General features: G+C 46.0%; 1 protein-coding gene and 1 pseudogene across 3 annotated transcripts in view; both read left to right on the forward strand.

The window, feature by feature from the left end:
- The first annotated feature begins 1,307 nt into the window (after positions 1 to 1,307).
- LOC144324839 (zinc finger protein Rlf pseudogene) lies at positions 1,308 to 9,164 on the forward strand (annotated as a pseudogene). 2 transcript variants are annotated; one of them, XR_013393734.1, is made up of 3 exons: positions 1,308 to 1,452; positions 6,062 to 6,135; positions 6,962 to 9,164. The product of XR_013393734.1 is annotated as a zinc finger protein Rlf pseudogene, transcript variant X2 (transcript). The 2 variants fall into 2 exon arrangements; XR_013393733.1 differs by lacking the exon at positions 6,062 to 6,135 and having other exon boundaries at positions 1,309 to 1,452.
- A 2,755-nt stretch (positions 9,165 to 11,919) lies between these two features.
- Positions 11,920 to 20,115, forward strand: part of LOC114603583 (beta-1,4-galactosyltransferase 3-like) — a 37,181-nt gene continuing 28,985 nt past the window's right edge. The window contains exons 1-2 of the mRNA XM_028742711.2: positions 11,920 to 12,110; positions 12,830 to 12,995. The gene's annotated coding sequence lies outside the window, so the exon portion shown is untranslated. The remainder of the gene's footprint in view (positions 12,111 to 12,829; positions 12,996 to 20,115) is intronic.

The following is a 20,115-nucleotide window of genomic DNA, read 5'->3' on the forward strand; positions in this document are numbered from 1 at the left end:
CAACAGTCGGAGCAGGCCCAAAAAATCCTTGAAGGCAATCTGGAACCGGCCAACGCCTACCACGGGAATGTCGTTTCCCTGGTAGTCTCTCAGGTGTATGCGGTGAGAGTCAAGTTGCCTTTTGGACACTCTGGGTACCAGTCTTTTGATGGTGCTCCAAGACACGATGGACAGGGCAGACCCGGTGTCGATCTCCATGTCACACGGAGCTCCTTCAATGAGCACAGTTGACATTCAGCTTGCGTCGCGTAGGTGAGTCTGTTTGGCCAATCGTGGTTCCAGACGGGCAGTGGCAGTTGGTGAGAGCGAAACAGCTTTCCTTGGCGGACGAGCTTTCCTTGGCGGACTGGAGTGAAGATTGGACTTGTGAGTCAGTGAAGGGGGGGTGTCGGACAGAGCCAATCGCAGACCTTAGCGATGTGGCCCCTTCTGGAACATTTCCGACAGATGGCGTCTCTGAATTGACACTTGGCACGGGAATGGTTGCCTCCACAGCCGGCACATTCCGATTGGCCCTTGGACTTCTGTTTGAACTTCTCGCGTTCCCACTTTGTTTGGTGCACGTCATTGTCTTCACTGGAGGATGCCTTGTCACTGCTGGCCACTTCATGATGCACTGGAACTGGCTTCCTAGCAAGACGCGGCCTGCTGGCCTTGTGGATCTCCTGGGCGGAGCGTTCGGCAGCTTCCGAGGCCACGGCCTCCTCAATGGCTTTCTGCAGCGTGAGGTCTGGCTTGGTGAGGAGACGCCGTTGCAGATGGATGTCCCGGACCCCGCAGACGATTCGATCCATCAGGGCATCGTCTAAGTCTCGGAACTCGCAGTGCATTGCAGCCTGTCGGAGGGCGGCGGTGTAGTTGTTAATTGACTCCCCCTCTGCCTGGTTTCGGTGGTAGAACGCATGGCGGGCAGCAATCTTGTTGTGGGTGAACATATCAGACGACACAGCGATCCTTCAAACAGCTCTTGTTTATTCACAGGCCCAGAATAGAAGTGGGCTGAAAAAACTTTATATATATAAAACTTTTCGTGATCCGCTGTGTGGCTGGGACGCTGATCTGATAAACTGCCTCCCTCTCTTCCCGCCTTCCCTCTTCATTACTTTATTCCCCCCGCCCCTCGGCTTTGGTTCTAGCCCTGCTTCCCTTTTCTCCCCGCGACCGCCAATCAACTCCCGCTGGCCGTCGGGGACGTCACGAGAGCCCCTGCTCCGGTTGGCTGGTGTCCTTCCTATTCCTTTTTATGTGTGGGTTGTGGAGGGAGAATGCAAATACGCATGCGCATATTCGGTTTGTTTTTTTAAAAGCCGGCTCGCCCCCGGCCGGCGCGCGATTCTCTCAGCTTTCAATGGGGGGACTCGGAGCGCTGCTTTCTCTTCCCCCTCCTCCCTTCCCATTCCGCCTCCGGCTCTCTCTCCTTCGGCAGGCAGCCCAACAGACCGACCAGGAACGGTGAGTGACCGACTGACTGGCAGACAAGCCTGGGCAGGTCTCCTCGGAAGCCAGTCCCCTTGTGCCCACCGGGGGCGGGTTGGGGGGCTTCCCCCTCTCGGCAGCGTGAGCGGCTCCCCTGGCCCCGGGGGTGGTTCTTGCAGCCAAGTTTCCCCACGGGTGGAATAGGGTTTTACCGTCCCTCTTGTCTTCCAAAAGAAAAAGAAAAAAGAGGTGTGCAGGGCTGAGAAGGGAAGGCAACTCTCCTTTTCATTGGGACTTTTTTGGGAGGTGGGGAGAGTGCCTTCCGTTTCTTCCTTTTCCCACTTACGTCCTCCCTCCCAGACAGACCCTCTTGAACCCAGCCTCGTGAGAAACCGGGGCCGCTGGTGAGGAAGGGTCCCTACCCTGCAGGAAGTCGGCTTTCTTTTAAAACAGGAGGGAGGGTCGCTTTAAAACAAAAGTAAACTCTGATCCCAGGATGAGGGCCCCTGCGAGCTTATGGGACGCGCGTCTCTCCCATCAGGAGGAATGTGGGCTTCCTTTAAATCGGATGTGAACTTTTCTTTGAGGCTGGGGGCCACGGGTGGGCTGGTTGAGTGTATGAGAGAGTGAGTGAGTGAGTGAGTGAGTGAATGAATGAATCAGTCAGTCAATGCTTAGTTGAGGAGGAATTAATCTTTCTTTGTGTTTTTCCTTTTTAAACCAATATGCCTGGATCGGATGTTAGGGGGCATGGGGGGACTTTGGTAGGTCCCTGTAGTCTTTTGTTAGGTCTCTGTTCTAATAGCATCAAGAATTGAAGAGCCCATGTTTCTTGGGTGCAGGGGACAGGGGTGTTGCATCAAAACATCTATGGCTGAGAATATGCAGGATGGGTTGGAAACCTTTTGCTGTTTTGTAAATACGGTTAGGAAGGTTGCACCCCACCCCACAATCTCTGCTAAAATGTGGGGTCCTAGACGCTCACCAAGGGTTGTTGGGAAGATCGAGGTACAACAGAGGCTAGTGCCTTTAAAGGTTCATTTGACATATTTACACCTGGAAGTCTGCAGTGAAGGAGGTGCAGAGTATTATATCCCAAGAGTATCTCTCATGGCTCTTGCCATAGCTTAAGCCTAAAGCAGCAGTTAGTCATTTGCTCTGCCCAGCAGCTCATGGAGGTCTGTCTGGTCTTTGTTGCCCACCCTTCTTCCAACACACCTCACTAAACCCAACACCTCCCCTTCTATCTGATACTCCCCCCTTCCTCAAACCTGCACATTTTTTACTGTGACATCACTCCCCTACCCGGTCACCTTGGCAACCCCTGCTTTGCACAGATCCAGGAGTCTCTCTCTTTGTTGTGCTAATGACCAGCAATCAGTACCTTTGTTAATGGCTTATCCTTGGCTAGCTATGTGAACTAGCTGGGCTTGTGATCCCAAACTTTAAAGCAACAGTGCTGTACTTGTCGAGCATTTGTTATGTGACTTTTAAAATCTGCCTTCCCAGACTTGTGCTGTCCTGATTTTTTGGACTACGACTCCCACCACACCTGACTGCTGGTCATTCTGGTTGGGGATGAATGGGAGCAAAGCTGGGGGAAAGGCTGTAATGATCAAATTCTACAGTTCAATTCTGTAAGTCCTGCCCCTAGGCAAAGTGTACAGGGCACCTGTGACTAACAGAAATATGAAAAATAGGAGAACAACACTGAAAAACGTATACTAACATGACTTAGTCGGTATGAAGGAACAGGATACCCAAATCCTGTCTGTGAAGTCACCCCGAAGTCACCCCAGGCCTCAAGACTTCACCCCAGGCCTCAAAACCAAATTTCCCCTTTCTCCTAAAAATCCACAGCTTCAGCTTTTCTCTGCTTTCTCACAAGATGCTGCTGCATAAGCCAAACGTTATTTTTATCAGTACAAGAAAGCTTCAAAAAGCTAATGAATAGGCTCTGTCAATGCCAAGCATAAGCAGGCCTGGGAACTGAGTCTTATCTTACCCAGTTGCAACAAATATTGGACACGCTGAAACGCAAGACTTCTCAACCCCCTTGGCTTCTCAACCCCCTTTTTCCTGGGAAGGGCGCCAAGAGTCTCAAGACAGGAGCTTTCTGTTCATGCTCAGGGAAACTCATGAGGCAAGACTCCTGAGAAGGGGGAGGGAACTGGAGGGAAGATATGCTCTGTGCAAATGACTGTAAAATTTGTGCTAAGCTTGTGAGTTATCACGCTTGCTCCTTCTACCAGCCCGGATGGTAGCAATAAAGCTCTTTCCCTGAATCAACCCTTGAGTGTCTGCTTGACTCCCACTTCCCTCTCCCGGGCGCAATGCTCTTCCAATCCATGGGCAAGGCCTGAAAAGGCTACAGGTAGACACTTAATTTCATGGTTGTGGGTTCAAGCCTTACATTGGGCAAAAGATTCCTGTATTGCAAGGGGTTGGACTAGATGACCCTCATGGTCCCTTCCAACTCTACTATGATTCTTTGATTTAACACATGCACAGGAAATGGCAGTAAAAGAGCACCTTAGACACATGACAATTAGTCACAGTTTACTTAGTGACATATGATGGTGTTAAGCTGCTGTACTTAAAATAGCAGACTTTCTCTTCAAAATGAATGATGTGTGTGCATTGTTGCTGTGAGGAGGTTGCTCAATTGCTGTGGTTTAAGAAGTGATTGTTGGAGGTTTGGGGATAACCCAGACAGAAATTCCTAGGTGTCAGAAAAGATTATTTATTTATGCAACAACTGCGCCCATGTTTTGTTAGGCCCCAAATGGAAAGTGAACGAGGTCCCAGCTAAAGAGGAGTGGTAGATTTAACAAGTAGAATAAGAGAGCAAGAAGAACATATATTTAAAGAAGAGTGGAAAACATTTATTGAATATATGGGAAAATAACTATAAAGCTGAAAACACTTGCAGCACTAAGATAAATTCAACAGAGTAAATAATTTTTGATAGATGCAAAAGTGGAAAACTGATTTGCATGGAAAATATGAGGGAATGCATGATATGTAAAATGGAGAAGAAGGGAAGTCATTGGATATTTTAAAGTTTGTAAAATGTTTATTTTGAAATGTAAAATTGAAAATTTAATAGAAATTATTATAAAATAGAAGTGATGGTTGGAAGTGACCCAGTCCATAGAAGTTGTGCAACATGAAGCTTTGAACAGGGATTAGCCTAGGTGACTTTGGAGGCTGCATTCTGTTCTTTGATTTTAATACAACAGTGAGAGACACTCCTTGAAGCTTACAGCAATTCATGGTTCAGCTGTGTTAGTGCATTATATCATAATCTACAGGTAGGGCATCATCTTTCTTTTTAAAATCATGGGAAGGTTGCATATGCAGAAGGAAGGGACTGGAAACTGAGTGCCAGAGCTTGCTTTCCTAATAATAATAATAATAATAATAATAATAATAATATCTTTATTGTCATTGCCCCCTCTCGGGGACAACGAAATTACTTGGCTGCTCCATCCACCCAGGTAGGGCACTCCACACAAAATCAAAACAACTATAAAAACACTAATTAAAACAATACAGTATAATACAGCAAGGAAGATTAGATGACTTTCAAAGTCCAGGCTTCCCATTCAGGGCCGAGATCGCTCTGGAGAAGAAGCTGTTCTTAAGACGGCTTGTTCTTGTCTTCATCGTCCTGTATCTCTGTCCCGACGGCAGGAGCTCGAAGAGACAGTGACCAGGATGCGATGGATCTTTTACTATGTCCAGTGCCTTCCTATGGCACCTTGTGGCATAAATCTGCTCTAAAGTAGAGAGTGGGCAGCCAACAATGCTCTCTGCTGCCTTAACAACTCTGCACAACCCCATCCTGTCCTGGGTAGTACAGCTTCCGTACCACACACATAAGCCATAAGTGAGCACTTATTCAGAACATCTAGCCCTTTAAGAAAAAATAGGTACTAACAGTTGCAACTTAGCAACCTATGGGTTGTCTAAGCAACAGAACACTGCTTAGTCTCTGGTTCGCTAGGGAAGCGTGGAGCTGAATCACAGGGAGTCTACCACTGCATGACATATAGCAAGACATCTGTGCCTCTCCCTGTGGGTTAATGAATAAACTAAGCAGCAGAGAGTCACCTGAGTAGAAGATACAAAAGAAGGTATAGAATTTGTCTATAATATTTTTGCAACATGTCATTGACAGACTACATATGCTAGAAGCAACCTCTAGGTTGTTGTTGTTGGCACCCATCTATCTCCAGAGACAATGCAGTGTGCTTCCAGGGGTGAAATCAAACCATTGCATTAGCAACACCCCCTTCTCTGCCTTGCTGATGTGCTCCAAAGGAAAGCAGAGCAATAAGTTTGGCACCAGCTTGCATGGCTCCATCCAACTGTCTTAGGGACTCCACTCCGGATTTGTGTAGGGTTTACTCCTTAGCCTTTTTTTCGTCCAAAGATATTCCTCAAAGCACCAGAGGTTTAGGATCAGGGTTTTCCTTCTAGGGTTATTCTTTATGTAAAATGAATGTTTATCATGTGTTCATCATGAAAAAACAAAGAGAGGTGGAGCAGGTTTGTTAAACAGAAATCAGTGAAAACAGGATGCTGAACTAGATGAGCCTTGGATCTGACTCAGCAGAGTTGTTTTCCATTTAATCGCTAGAAGACCTGGCTTGGTTTAGAACATTAAGTGGATGGTGCAGAAATTGAAATAAGATTGAAATAAGAAATGCCTGAGTATGTATCCATATATAACCCTCTAATCCAAGTGGAGGGACGCGGGTGGCGTTGTGGGTTAAAGCCTCAGCATCTAGGACTTGCCGATCGAAAGGTTGGCGGTTCGAATCCCCGCGGTGGGGTGCACTCCCGTTGCTCGGTCCCAGCGCCTGCCAACCTAGCAGTTTGAAAGCACCTTCGGGTGCAAGTAGATAAATAGGGACCGCTTACCAGCGGGAAGGTAAACGGCGTTCCGTGTGCTGCGCTGGCTCGCCAGATGCAGCTTGTCACGCTGGCCACGTGACCCGGAAGTGTCTGCGGACAGCGCTGGGTCCCGGCCTATAGAGTGAGATGAGCGCACAACCCTAGAGTCTGTCAAGACTGGCCCGTATGGGCAGGGGTACCTTTACCTTTAATCCAAGTGGGGGGAACATGTGGCCATTCTGATATTTCTGAATTACAACTCTCACCATCCCTGGCTATTGGCCATGCTTACTGGGGTTAATAGGAATTGGGAGTCCAGCAACATTTGAAGGGCCACGGGTTCCCCAAATCTGCAATCGCTTCTGGATTGAGAGGAACAGCTCTGTCGGTGGAGCATGAGACTCTTAGGGTTGTGGGTTCAAGCCTCACATTGGGCAAAAGATTCCTGCATTGCAGGGGGTTGGACTAGATGACCCTCATGGTCCCTTCCAACTCTACATTTCTATGAAATGTCTGAAATCTGAAGAAAGAGCATCTTACCCAGATATCCTGTCCAGTCTTTTCATTTTTCTCCCTTTTGTCTTTAAGGGAGATCTCTGGGGGCTAAATCAAGATCTGACTTGCGCTCTCTTCTTTCCTATAGGCAGAAGAATCAGGCCTTATTGTGCCTGTTTTGTTACGTGTGAGAGCCCTGCAGCTCCGATCAAATGAAAATGATGACATGAAGACCTCTGTATGCAAAACAATTGCATGCCTTCTGCCGGAAGACTTCGAAGTAAGAAGAGCATGTCAGCTCACTGACTACTTACTTGAGCCAAGCAAGGAAAGATACAGTCTACTAGAAGAGCTCTACCTGCAACAAGATAAAAAATTGGATGGAAAAAACTCCCTGTGTTTTGAGCTGCTGTTGGCTTTAAAGGCATATTGGCTATTTGATCCAGAATTTTGGAAAACTTTGAAGCGACACTGGAGAAGAAAAGAAGTTTCTGATTCAGGGGATAATCTGAGTTGCAGGAAGATGTCTTTCAATGAAACTGCTATGCTAGATGTTTTCCTAAGTGATAGTGAAGATAATAATTCTGAAGGTCAAGATACAATAAATCAGCCTAAAGTAAGAGTTAAAAAGCCCATTGGGTCCTCAGAAAGGTACCAGAGGTGGCTTCAGTACAAATTTTTCTGTGCTATTTGCAAAAAGGAATGTATAGAGGCCAGAATACTTCACCATTCCAAGATGCATATGGAAGATGGCATTTATACATGCCCAGTGTGTATAAAAAAGTTCAGGAGGAAGGATGTCTTTGTGAAGCATGTGATGGAACATGTAAAAATGCCTCCCAGTAGGAAATACCGTGGTAAGAAGAAGTTGCTGTTGAAGAAAGAGAAGCTGGCGATGAGCAGTCTAGCCAGAATTGCTTCTGTGGCTCTTGGAGAACAACCCAGAACTGACACGCAGGATTACATCACGTTTAGTAAGCTAGAAAACTGCCACTTGCAGGACAGGGACCTGTACCCATGCCCAGGCACGGATTGCTCCAAGGTGTATAAGCAGTTCAAGTACTTAAGTGTCCACTTGAAAGCAGAACACGAAAATGATCAAAATGCAATGCACTACATGGACATGAAAAACAGGAGAGAGAGGTGTTCATACTGCAGGCGGCATTTTGTTTCGGCATTCCATCTGCAGGAGCACGAACATGTTCACAGTGGCCCTCAGCCGTACATGTGTGTGTCAGTGGGCTGCTATGCTAGGTTTGGATCAGTGAACGAGCTGCTCCATCACAAACAGCAACATGAGAATCTGCGTTATAAATGTGAGCTCAGTGGCTGTAACATTGTTTTCAGTGACTTGGGGCAGCTCTACCACCATGAAGCCCAGCATTTTAGGGATGCTTCTTACGCATGCAACTTTAGTGGCTGTAAAAAATTCTACTATTTCGAAACAGAGTTTACGGATCACATGTCGGTGCATATTACAAATGGTCAGATTAAGAAGGTACAGATTAAGCAGGAGGAAAATGTTTCTGGGGACAGTCGTACTTGCCTTTCAGATTCGGAGGTATTTGAACAAAAAGATCCCGCCTGCCTACATGAGAGTCTTATTTTGCCTTCAGGATCTACAAATTCAGAGGCAATCCAGCAGGTTAAGCTAGAACCTACAAACTCAGAGGGAATCCTGCAAGTTAAACAGGAAGCTATGTTTGATGGAGAAGTGGATGTTAAAGTAATGACAGTTTAAGAAGCAATATTGGACCCCCTAGCCAGTGAGATGCAGTTGGTGCCATTGAGTGAAGCAGTAGATTTGGCCCGGTAACTCCTTTCTCTTAAACTCCCTTGTTAAAATGTTTTGATCTGAGTTAAGCAGATATATAGTTACTTTAGTCTAACATAGTGTTTTATTGTCCAACATAGAATTTTAAAATCCATCTCTGGTTATTTTTGTGCTTTTTAACACTTTTTTTTAGTTATTTTTATTATACTTTGTACATCACATTGAGATAAATATATTTGGGACGCAACGTCTTACAGACTAAACCAATTTATTCTGGCAAAAGCTTTTGATTGCCTCAGTCCCACTTCATGATGCGTAATCATAAAGTGGTAAGCATATAAATACATTATTCTGGCAGTGTCTTTCTGTATCATGGTCTAACATAAACAGACCTTTTGGGGGCTGTTCTGAGACAGATCCCAAGGTGTTGGCTGCTATTTGAATACATTTCCTTGGATCTCCAGGTTTTGATCGATTTCAATACATTTCAGTGGAAGGAAAATGTCAAAAACAGTGCAGGAAATAATGCAGTTTTTTCTGTGATGTTTGCAGACTAAAATAAAGATAACAAATATGACTTCTATTTGCTTGCATGGTTTTTGTTCCGGGTCTCTGACAACTCTGTGAAATGCAACAACTTCTGTTTTCATTTCTGATTGGATTCTTTGACACCCTAAACCACAACGCTCATCTTCCCTTGCTGTGATACCATCCAGCAACATGCAGAGGTCCACAGGTTCACCATCCTGATCTGTATGAAGAGCTATGTATCTAGATTTGCTTTCAAGAATACGTGTCTTGAAATTGCACCACCACAATCTCTGAACAGCAGACTGAACAGGCACACAGATCACCTGCTCAAAACCATCTTTGTTATGGTAGGGCACTGAAACATTTGAAAGTTGTACTCTTATTTTACATGGCCAAAAAAGATCTTGCAGCACTTTGCAAAGGATGGGAACCCATTCAAATAAAAGCAAGTAATTCTTTAGGGAGTCATTGTGCTCTGCTGAGTTAAATTAACATTGTATTGCAATGGGTCATTAGGTGTTTAATGCAACACAAAAATAAAACACCTTATGCTTCACCTATATATGAATTGTAGCCTTTTTAGGCCTTTTTCACGGGTGGAAAGAGCATTGCGCCCGGGGAAGGGAAGAAGGAGTCAACAGACACTGAAGGGTTAAACCAGAGAAAGAGCTATTTATTCTCCCTTCCAGGTAGCAGAAGGAGCAAGTGTGATAACTCACAAGCGAGCACAAACTGAAAACATTTTTACATGCAGTTTTTTATCCATTCTTTCAAGTCCCCCTTCCCTCCCAATCTCCTGGGCTTGCATAGAATTGTTTCTCTCTCTCTCTCTCTCTCTCTCTCTCTCTCTCGTTCTACTGGCGCTGTTCCTGGAGAAAGTTGCAAGTTGGATGTGCTGCTGGCAAGGTCAACTAAAGCCTGGGAAGCACAACGCATTGTTCTTCTCAGCTACCTTTGTTACAGCAGAGCAAATGCTTAGCTAATGCTTTTAGCTACTGAGAAAGTAATTTTGAAAATGCTTGAGGCCTGGTTGGAGGGGGTGACTACACAGGTTTTAGGGTATCCTAACCTGTCCTCTCCTCTCCTTCAGAATGACATATGAATGGTTAGCTCACTGCCCATAAGCACACATTATCTGCACATGTGTAAGCCACAGCTCTTACCTGCCAAGGTCAGAAATAGCACCATGCCTAGAACTTACTCCATGATAAATGAGGTGAGAAGGACAAAGGATGTACCGGTACATTTCCCACCCTCCTGTCTATTGCTTGGATTGGTGATCAAAGTAAAAGGTATTTTGTATGAACAACAATTAGCACTTATAGGAAGGGGAGGGAGGGAATGAAACGTATACTTTATATACGCCAAAGTGTGCTGTAAACTGGGTGCTGATGTATCATGTGCTTCAACAAGACTGCGTACAAATTGTGGCGTTTCTTTTGCTACTCTTAATTTCTGTGTCAGTTCCCCCCCAAAATGCTGAACTCTCCTAGAACACCAGCAGAATGTCCAAAATGGGACAGGACATGGTCAGTTTCTAACTATTTTAAATGCTCCTTAACAGTTGCCCTTAAAAGGTTTGAACTAAGCCTTACTATAATACCTTTTGTTTATTTAAGCATATAAAAGGTAAAGGGGCCCCTGACCATTAGGTCCAGTCGTGGCCGACTCTGGGGTTGCGGCGCTCATCGCGCTTTATTGGCCGAGGGAGCCAGCGTACAGCTTCCAGGTCATGTGGCCAACATGACTAAGCCACTTCTGGCGAACCAGAGCAGTGCACAGAAACGCCGTTTACCTTCCCGCCGGAGCAGTACCTATTTATCTACTTGCACTTTGACGTCCTTTCGAACTGCTAGGTTAGCATATAAAGGGACAGTAATAACACGAAGATCAGAATAACTCTGGTCAGAGTCTCTGCTAAGCCTACACAAGATGATGTGAAGGTGTTTGTTGTTTATTTACTCCATTTCTAAACTGCCCTTCCCTAATGTATGTCTATAATGAAAGTACATAGAAGCAGTTAGAAAAGAATATGACACAAAAATTCCAAATAATTCACAAATAGTTAAAAATAGGTAGAAAAACCAAAGGTCTGAATGCTGTGATGTACCAAAATTTAAAAGGTTGCTTTTTAATTGAAAAGCAAAAACTTTCCAATTTTCTATGACAATTTAAAAAAAAAACCACAACTAACTAGCAAGGAAAACCAACATTAATCCTATAACGAGCGAATAAACAAGTCTCTCCAGAGAACTGTAAAATCTGCGGATCGCATTCGCCCTTCTTGCTGCAGCTCCACGCCAGAAGCTTCCCTTCCTCCTCCGCCCCCGCCCCTCCGTAGCTCCGCCCCTCCTCCCCATTGGGCAGCGCTGGGCAACGGGGTGGGAGGGAAGAAGCCAGCTCCAGCAGCGCGATGCATTTGCGTCATGGCCCCGCGAGAGGGCCGAGCGCCCAATGGGAACCTGTGGAACGCCCTCCCACCAGATGTCAAAGAGAACAACAACTACCAGACTTTTAGAAGACATCTGAAGGCAGCCCTGTTTAGGGAAGCTTGTAATGTTTGATGTATCACAGTATTTTAATATTCTTTTGGAAGCCGCCCATAGTGGCTGGGGAAACCCAGCCAGATGGGCGGGGTATAAATAATAAATTATTATTATTATTATTATTATTATTATTATTTGGCGGCCTCCTTCCCGCCCCGCCGAAGGGCGGCAGCATGCGCAGGAGCCGGGAGTGGGCGGGGCCGTTGGGTCACGTGGGCCCGTCCCCCGCCGATGCGGCCAGCGGCTGCGGGGTCACGTGATTCGTTGCCTACGCGCGGTGGGGCCGGGTGCAGATGGCGGACGCCGAGGCTGACGCGGCCCTGCAGCCAGAGATGCCCCGGCTGGCCGCCGGCCTCAGCTCTCGGCTCCGGCAGCTGCAGGCGGAGCTCAGCGAGCAGGGGGTGGGCGAGGGCTCGTCGGGCGCCTATTGCCGGGACTTCTGTCAGGTGAGCGGGGCGGGCCTGGCGCGAGGGCGGTTATTTGGGGGGGGGGCGGAGGAGGGCGCGCGCGCGGGACGGTTGGAGGGGGGGAGGGTCAGGCTGGGCCGCTGGAGGAGGTTTGGGGCGCCGGGGCCCCGCGGAGGAGGAGGCGGCAGAGGCGCAGGGGGCGGCGGCGGCGGCGAGCCGTTGCCTGGCGCTGGGGAGGCGGGGCCGAGGGACCGTCCCTGTTGGGAGGCTCCGCGAGGCCGCTTCCCGTTTCTTCTGGCTTCGCGGGAGGCTCGGGTTCGGGACCCGATGGCAGTCGCTCTTCTCTGGGGGCTCCCTCGCTTCTCCGCCCAGCCCAGCGCGCTCGGGCTTTCTCCGCGGCTGCTTCCGGATGCTGGTGTTTTTGGCGCGCTCTCCCCGCCCCCCCGCCTCTTTTTGTGGCAGCAAGTTTTCACAGTCCTGGTTTAGGCCATGAGTTCTTAGTGAAATTTAGAAAATTAAATTTCAACAGAATATTGAGGTCGTTCACATGTCACATGTCTGGGATAATCATTTCCAGAGGGTGATGGTTGGGGACTGCATTTTGGCCCTTCAATGTGGGGTTCCTCAGGTTTCTATTTAATCCCCTATGCTATTTAACACCCACATGAAACAGCTGAGTGGGGTTATCTGGAATTTTGGAGTACGCTGTTAGCAATATACTGATGACACACAGCTCTGCTTCTCCTTTATATCTGCAGGTGCAGCAGTGGATGCGCTGGACCATTGTCTTTCCTCGGTAAAAGATGGGATCCAACGGAAGCTCAACCAAGAGAAGACTGAGTCACTGTTAGTGGGTGGTTTCCTAGACCAGATGGATGAGAGGTGACCTGCTCTTGTGGGGTTACACTCCCTCTGAAGGAGCAGGTACATTGCTTGGGGGTACTTCTAGATGCTTTGCTGTTGCTTGAGGCTTAGGGCACCTCAGTTGCGCGAAATGCCTTCCGTCAGTTTCAGCTGGTGTCCCAACTGTGCCCCTATCTGGACAGGGATAGCCGAGCTTCTATCATCTATGCTGTGGTAACTTCTGGCAATGCATTATACGTGCAGCGGCCTCTGATGATGGTTCAGAAAATTAAGCTAGTGTAGAATTCCTCTGCTAGGTTGCACACCAGGGTATGGCAGTTTGAGCATATTACACTGATCCTGGCCTAATTGCACTGGCTTCCAATCGGTTTCCTGGCCCAGTTCAAAGTGCTGGTTTTGTCTTATAAAGCCTTAAACTGCTCATGACTGCAATACCTCAAAGACTATGTATCCCCATGTGAACCAACCCAGAACTTGCAATCCTCCTTAGAGGCCCTTTGTGTGCCTCCTCAATGAGAGGTCAGGAGGATGGCAAAAGGAGAACAGGCCTCTATTGCAGTAACTTCCCATTTAGGGAATGCTCTCCCAAGGGAGGCTCACCTAGCACCTTCATTATACATCTTTAAGTGTCAGGTGAAAATGTTCCTATTTAATCAGGCCTTCAGCTGATTAACATTCTATGTCCTCTTAAATGTTTTTGTGGGAGGTGGGGTCATGGGTGTGTCTTGTTCTTATTTTTATTTTGTATTTTTATGTTGTCAACCACCCTGAGATCTTGGGTGAAGGGAGGTAAATAAATAAGTAACTTAAATATTTAATCATGATTGATGAGGAAAACACAACAATATTAAAACTCCATAATATATGCAGCGTAAAAAAACTGATTTCAACTTCCAAGGGAATGAAACTGTTAAAGGGTTGGCAAAAAATAATAATAGGCATTTTGCTTGATGTCAAAAAGGCCACATCCGCACCATAAATTTTAAGCACCATTATACCATTCAGAGTGGGGAACAGTGATCTCGTAAGAATTCTCAGCACCCTTAACAATCTATGGTTCCCAGGATATTTTGTGGGAAGTCATTGCTGCTTAAAGTGGTAAAATGCTGCTTTAAATGTATGGTGCAGATATAGCAAAAGATAGCAAAGTGAGCAAGAACTCCACAGCTGGGGCACTACCACCAATAAGGCCCTCTCGTTTTGTTACATTTAAGCTGGTGGGGACTTCCAGAGGAGGCTCCTCAGAGCTCTTAATGTATGACACAAGGCTGATAATGGAGGCAGGTGCTTCCCTGTTCTAAGCTGTCAACCTGGTTAGCTCAGTTGGTTAGAGCATGGTGCTGATAATGCCAAGGTGGCAGGTTCAATCCCCCTTTGGGGCAGCTGCATTTTCCTGCATTGCAGGGGCATTGGACTAGATAATCCTCAGGATTCCTTCCAACTCTACAATTCTATGTTTCTACTTCCTGAGGGAAAAAAATGAATGTATGGAAGAGATGGGGAGAAAGAGAAAAGGGATAAGAAGTATATGGCTAGCCCACTTATTAGCTCTGGTGCCACTGTCTTTTGGATTGGGGCCTGCCCGTTGTTAATTGCAGCCCCACCCACTCACTCTCTTACAGCCTCCGTGATGTTTCCTGTTTTAAAGCCATCCAAAGTGGCCATCGTTGCTTCCTATAGGAGTGAGTTTCATAGCTGAACTATGCACTGTGTGAATAAGTACTCCGCCTGCCTAATCTTCCAAAATTCTTCTAAATCTTCCAAAATTCAGTTTCAGTTGCTTTCCTAGTGATCTCTAGATGGGAATTTGCATTTTTCACAGCTGCCACGTTCTGGGTCAACACCTTCATTGAGCTATCCACTGCAACTCCCAAGGTCTCATTCCTGGTCATTTCCTGCCAGTTCAGGCTCAGTGAGTGTATATGTGAAATGAGGATGGTGATTCTGTCACTAGGGGGCAGCCTCACCCTATAGTCACTTCTGGAGCATGATCTACAGTATAAAGCTGAGATGTTAGGAGACTTCACACCTTCAATTGACCATTATATGGCCTTTATGCCCCTAAGTGAAGCTGAGTGATGGACTTTCACATGGCTGGAATTGGGTGGATCTGTTGTAATCCAAGGCTCCACTTTGCATTTAAAGGACTGACTTGCCCAACTATGATCATGCCTTTCACAGCCCTCATTAATGCATTATGACATAGTAGAACAGGAAGCCCCCAGGTCCAAAACCTGTTTCCTGTTATTCATTCTTCATCTTTTGCCTCCAGCTGGAACCTAATTTCCTGCAACCGCTGGAAGCTGCAGATGCAAACAGGGCCATGGAAAGGCTTTGACACGCAATAATGCCCGGAAAAGGGAATCAAGGCCCAGAACAGGTAGAAACTGGAGTGCAAAGAGCCACCTGTTCACACCACTAATCAATGCACTAGCAGAAATGTGAGAAACGGGGAGTGAATAAGAGGCTGGGCTTTTCTAGATAACCATTTTATTGTGTGACAAATGTACAATTGTTACATAGGATCTAAACATCCCTCCACCACTAACAGTACATTTGTTGCAGAGAAATGGCATTATCCTAGTACTCATACAGCAATATTTTATTATTTGCTAGTAAAATCAGCATTCCCCCAGCAACATGCATCTCCTTTATTAAGAAAAATGTATCATAGAATTGTCAGAATCAGACCTTGAGTGTGGTGAGACCTACACTTTGGAATGCCCTCCCAATTATATATTAGATAAATGCCATCTCTATCGTCTTTTAGGCACTTGTTGAAGACTTTCCTCTTTTGATAAACCTTCCAAATGGAGATTGTGATCCCAATTGGTATCTGCAATGCACAAAAGCTGTAGGAGCATGTGGCCTGGGCTGGATGTCTTTACTTGGTCAGCCAGCCTGTGGCCTTTCCCATCTGCACTGTCTGTGACACTTTGGAAGAAAAGAACAAGCTGAGATAAGCAAGCACTGCTGGCATCAGGGCCCTGTTATGAGCCTTTCCCTGTTAGCCTCCATTTCATGTTCAGCAGTGAACCAAAGATGGCTTTGGCTCAAGCAAAGGACTGTAGGAAATGACCTTCCTACCTTGACCATATGCACAGTCTTGTAGTTTGATTTCTCTATGTTTTACTTTCTTACCAATGAGGTCATGAGGTTCCGGAAAGTTCCTTGATTGACTCACCAGGAAGCTAGGTTGCCAAATGCAGATTATTTGCATCTAAAAGTTCCTTCATGGAGCTATGGAAACAAGCTTGTGCACCAGCCATAAATTCTATAGAAATGTAGAGGCATACCAGATAGAACAATAGGATCTGCAGGCAAGGTAGCATAACTCATCCGGAAGCCACTCCTTCTGACAGATTAAATCTCCAAGATAAAACCTTTTGGCTAAGTGACCCTTGTTTGTTTGTGTGTCCCAATCTAACTCTTACAAAAAATGTCCGTATTACATTACATGCCCCACCCCAGCTACGCCCATGTCTGGAAGGGTCCGGATCACACACAGGACAGGCTAAATGATCTTTTTGGGCCAGTGTATTTTTGAGACCATGTGGGCGGCAATGTCACAAAGGTTTCCCCCAATACACATGTCCATCAGCCCCCATGTTAACAGCCCCAGCACAGGAGGATGGAGACAGCTGGGGAAGTGATGGATTGCTGTCTCCACCACCCACCAGCCAGTTGAGGGAGTAGCCCTGGCTGTCAGCTCCCTCCTCCGTCTTAGTATTGCACTTGTAGAGTGCCAATCGAGATAATTGAGTTAATATATTTTTTAAAGGAATGGCCATGAGCATTTGTCTCATCACTGAGATAGGACAATCCCCACCCATTTGAATTTAGAGCCAAGAGAGAACAGGTTAATGTAACATGGCACATGCATTTCTTATTTACACTTTTGCTTGCAGAAGAACATTGTAGGGTGTGGAAGCTCGCCACTTTTTACACCCCAAAGATAAACATGTTTACTCAGACATCTCACTGTTTCCTGCCTATTAAACAGAGTTTAATTGCAGCCTTAATTATTGTTGATCCAATAATCCTTTTACTTGTAACCTTCGTTTGAGCAAGTTGTCACACCCTGTCCTAGTGGCATATAAAGAATAGATGTTACAGAACAGATATATTTATTATATTTGAGTTTCCTTCACGTTGGCATATTGAGAGTTGCCAGGGATCAAACCCGGGACCTTGGACATGCAAGGCACATGCTCTGCTATTGAGCTACTTCTTCAAATGCTGATTCTTCTAAATATTAACTTTCCGAATGCTGAAGCCAGGGCCAGTGAATCAATAAAGGAAGTGGTTTTTAATGTGCAAATAACCTCACCTTTAATGTAAATGAATAAAACCTGTGGTTTTAAAACAAATAAACGTGTCCAGACTTTTATTGAATAGAGAAGCTGCCACACCTGCCGCTGTATTGAGACACAGGCAGTTACATTGGCTGTGTACACACTTCAACTCTGAAGCACATTTGGAGCACTTTATTTCCCTCAATAATTCTGAGTACTGCAGTTTATCTCCGAGAGAGTGATGACTCCCAGCAACCCTTAACAAACTACAGTACCCAGAATTATTTGATAAGAAGGAGGTGCTTGAATTTGCTTCAAAAGTGTTGCGTATAAATAGCCATGAATTAGAATATTTTCCCTGTGATGATAAGCCCGCACTGAACCACTGCAGCCCATTCAGCCTACAAAACACTATATGACTTGGTTCTGAGTAAACCAGCTGGTTACAAGTTTAAGAGGGTAGTTCAGTATGTTAAGGAGCTATATCCAGGGTGCATTAGATGTTTTCAAACAGGCTATATCTCAGGGGTAGAGCATATGCTTTGCACATCAGTATATGTTTTTCTCGTAATAACAGACCCTGGGGTCATATAGTGAAGCTGAGTGGACTTGGGAACATAGCATATTGCCTTATACTTTGCAAGAACATTGGATTGGTCTATCAAATTTGTTATAATCTATACTGACACTTACTGAATCAGACCATTTGTCTGTCTAGCTTATTATTTTCTCCCTTGTTTCTCAGACTTAAGTCCTCAGCTGTTGTTGGGACTTGAACTTCAATAATAATAATAATAATAATAATAATAATAATAATAATAATAATAATAATTTATTATTTATACCCCGCCCATCTGGCTGGGTTTCCCCAGCCACTCTGGGCGGCTTCCATAGAAACCAAAAAACACTAAAATATCATACATTAAAAACTTCCCTGAACAGGGCTGCCTTAAGATGTCTTCTGAAGGTCAGGTAGTTGTTTATCGTTTTGACATCTGATGGGAGGGCGTTCCACAGGGCGGGCGCCACTACCGAAAAGGCCCTCTGCCTGGTTCCCTGTAGCTTTGCTTCTCGCAATGAGGGAACCACCAGAAGGCCCTCGGTGCTGGACCTCAGCGTCCGGGCAGAACGATGGGGGCGGAGACGCTCCTTTAGGTATACTGGGCCGAGGCCGTTTAGGGCTTTAAAGGTCAACACCAGCACTTTGAATTGTGCTCGGAAACGTACTGGGAGCCAATGTAGGTCTTTCAAGACCGGTGTTATGTGGTCTCGGCGGCCACCCGCAGTCACCAGTCTAGCTGCCGCATTCTGGATTAGCTGTAGTTTCCGAGTCACCTTCAAAGGTAGCCCCACGTAGAGCGCATTGCAGTAGTCCAAGCGGGAGATAACTAGAGCATGCACCACTCTGGCGAGACAGTCCGCGGGCAGGTAGGGTCTCAGCCTGCGTACCAGGTGGAGTTGGTAGACAGCTGCCCTGGATACAGAATTGACCTGCGCCTCCATGGACAGCTGTGAGTCCAAAATGACTCCCAGGCTACGCACCTGGTCCTTCAGGGGCACAGTTACCCTATTCAGGACCAGGGAGTCCTCCACACCAGCCCGCCCCCTGTCCCCCAAAAACAGTATTTCTGTCTTGTCAGGATTCAACTTCAATCCATTAGCCACCATCCATCCTCCAACCGCCTCCAGGCACTCACACAGGACCTTCACTGCCTCCACTGGTTCTGATTTGAAAGAGAGGTAGAGCTGGGTATCATCTGCATATTGATGGACACCCAGTCCAAACCCCCTGATGATCTCTCCCAGCGGCTTCATATAGATGTTAAAAAGCATGGGGGAGAGGACGGAACCCTGAGGCACCCCACAAGTGAGGGCCCAGGGGTCTGAACACTCATCCCCCCCCCACCACTTTCCATCACCTCTGACCACTGGTCCTGTGCTGAAGGGCAATTGCTCTCCAGGGTTTCATAAGTTGTTGATGATAATTTTATTATTTATAACCCACCCAACTGGCTGGATTTCCCTAGCTACTCTGGGCAGTTTACAATATATATCAAACATAATAAAATATCAAACATTTAAAAAAACCAACCATTCCCAGCTTAAATTAACTGCTGCATTGCAGGGGTTGGACTAAATTACTCTCGGGGTCCACATTTCTCTTGATTCTATGCTGGGGATCCAACCTAGAATCTTCTGCCCTGAGTCCCAGGCTGTGGCTATGGCAAAAGCAAGACCCTATTGGGGTGTTAATGCTGTGAACCCCTCCATTGTAGGCTCAGGTTGAATATATTTGTAAATAAACCATAGACACCACAGTCTCTGCTGTGTTCCATTTCCAAAGGAAACATGAACCCTGGGTGAACCCCTGGAATCTCACACCACTTAAGAGATTGGGATGGATATGCAACTATGGATGAATAAATGTGTTTATAGCTTATGTATTCATACACATACTTGCATTGCTCTTTCCTGCTTCCTTTTTATTGCTTCCTTTTACTTCCTCTTGTTTTGTTAGCTTGTTATTATAATTTAAGGTATTGTAAACTGCATTGAATGGGCATTTTGCCCAGAAAGGATGGCGTTCCATTACAATGTACCAATGTTCTACACAAACTAATTATCCAAGTGGTGAAAAATGCTTACTCTGGGTTTGTTTTTTCCAATGAGGTCACAGGAAGCTTAGGAGTAATTTTGTATTTGTTTACAAATATGCAGGCTTATGCTTAGGTGAAGCTCACAGTTTTGCATGTCCCAAAAGTTTACTTCTCCCTCCCCATCAGGTTTTTGGGGGAGCACCACCAGAACTAAACAAAAACAAATAAGCTCTGCCTTGCTCTCAGGCTGACCCACAGTAATCTACAGACACGGATTACCACATTCCT

The sequence above is a fragment of the Podarcis muralis genome, chromosome 7 (genome assembly GCF_964188315.1).
Source record: "Podarcis muralis chromosome 7, rPodMur119.hap1.1, whole genome shotgun sequence".
Taxonomy (NCBI): Eukaryota; Metazoa; Chordata; class Lepidosauria; order Squamata; family Lacertidae; genus Podarcis; species Podarcis muralis.